At 43.9% G+C, this 1,809-nt stretch overlaps 1 protein-coding gene across 2 annotated transcripts in view; it reads left to right on the top strand.

Annotated features, from left to right (window-relative positions):
- The first annotated feature begins 600 nt into the window (after positions 1–600).
- ccdc71 (coiled-coil domain containing 71) overlaps positions 601–1,809 on the top strand; it is a 24,099-nt gene continuing 22,890 nt past the window's right edge. Inside the window, exon 1 of one of the 2 annotated variants that reach the window (XM_005942782.3) lies at positions 601–743. The gene's annotated coding sequence lies outside the window, so the exon portion shown is untranslated. The remainder of the gene's footprint in view (positions 744–1,809) is intronic. The other variant, XM_005942783.3, reaches the window with a different exon arrangement.

Below are 1,809 nucleotides of genomic sequence, written 5' to 3'. Positions count from 1 at the left end.
GCCTAGTTTGGGAGTCACCACACCTAGTGCTCCGATTACCACGGGGACCACTATTACCTTCACCCTCCACATTTTCTCGAGCTCTTCTCTAAGCCCTTGGTATTTTTCGGGCTTCTCGTGTTCCTTTTTCCTGATGTTGCTGTCATTCGTAACTGCTACATCTATCACTACCACCGTCTTCTTCTGTTTGTCTACCAGCACCATGTCCGGTTGGTTTGCCACCATTTTGTCTGTCTGTGTGTATGTATGTGTATGTGTATATATATATATCTAACGAGAGAGAGAGATACAGATATATAGATATATTCTTTTTATTTATTTTTTGTTAAAATAAAGTAAAATACAGTAGCAGCTTTACTGTTAAACGCCATGCTTGCCCAGAGATTTGTTAGCTACAAAGACAAAAATGGCAATAAGCCCCGCCTACCCGTGACATCAGAGCACAATCAATATTTTGGATTTTGGAGGTGGGTAGTGTGCGTTCCAGTTAATTGTTGCATTGTGAAATACACTTTTTTTCTGAGTTTTGTTCAGTTAAACCCGGGATTATTTCCCAGCCGTTTATGCCCGTTCCCCACCCCCACCCCTCGGCGGGGTTAACAGAGCCCGCCCTTCTCTCCCCAGCAGCCTCCGCCTCTCTTCCCTGGTCTGTCATCCACACCGCTGTTGTTGCAGCCATTTTACCGTGGAGCGTCGGCAGGCACAGCGACCACCGGAGGATGCCGAGGGAGCACCGTTAAAAGGTAATTCCGCTTTTTTCACGAGCTCTTTAAATTCAATGGGTAATCTTTACATTTCTGGCCGTGCAAATGCGTCGGCTAGTGTCTGACGAGTGGAGGCCCAGCCGGCAGGAGGGAGCTCAGGGAGCCTCAACAACTCGTAGCTGCTCAAAGAGAAGAAAGATCGTTGGGAGAATGTTTGGCGAGCGAAGCTTTCTGCTGCCACTTCACATATCCGTGCGAAAAATGGCGACGTCTCCTATCAGACTGCTGAAAGTTGTAATATAAGCTTACATGCGTTGGCTTCGTTTGATCCAAGTTTAAGCGCGCTGTAAAAGCAATGTTTTTGTATAAATTGGACTGACTCACGTTGGCGCATTCGGCAAGGGGGCGCACGAGAGCAGCGCGAAGAAGGGGGGGCTCGAGAGCTTATTTACCCGTCTATATTTCCGTTTAATCATTAACTGGCTAGCCTGTTTTTAAATGTGTTCTGTCACTTTTTACTTAATAGGAACAACATTTTTGAGCTTCTTTATTCATTCTAATTAATTAAACATGACTTTAAGTCCATTAGTGTACTGTTGAAAATAAGGTAAGGCTAGCTGAACTTTTGTTTGGGGCAAGTCACGCCCATCACCCAGCAATCCGATTGTTAAGTGATGACGTGACGAATCCTACTTCCGGGCCTAAAGTAGTCTGCGTTTAATATGGCTTTTGTGTTGTTAACATGTTTAATGTTATGTATTTTCTTCTATTTAATCCCAAAAAGCTCCTAAAACAGTCAGTGATCACTGTTGACCTCCCTCGGCTTTTATTACCGCTAATCATTTATTTAAGCTCAGTTTTTAAAACCTTAGGATGTAACTACAGCCCATCCCATGCAGTAGTATATGAATGAATGACTAACCTCGTATTGTGGATGGATTATCTCAGTTGTTGTCCTGGCTGAAGTTTGGTCCTTTTATAGCATCCTGCCATGCGATTACATTTGTTCCTGACCACCGAGAACACTCACGTTAACTTTTATGGAGTGGAAAAAAAGTTAGCTTGTTTATATTATGCTAACATAGCTGTGTCGCTAGCGGTCACG

This window comes from Haplochromis burtoni, unplaced genomic scaffold (genome assembly GCF_018398535.1).
Source record: "Haplochromis burtoni strain Fernald_Lab_line unplaced genomic scaffold, NCSU_Asbu1 Contig_347, whole genome shotgun sequence".
Taxonomy (NCBI): Eukaryota; Metazoa; Chordata; class Actinopteri; order Cichliformes; family Cichlidae; genus Haplochromis; species Haplochromis burtoni.
Note: the sequence above shows the minus strand (reverse complement) of the source record. Positions and strands in the feature narration are given on the sequence as shown.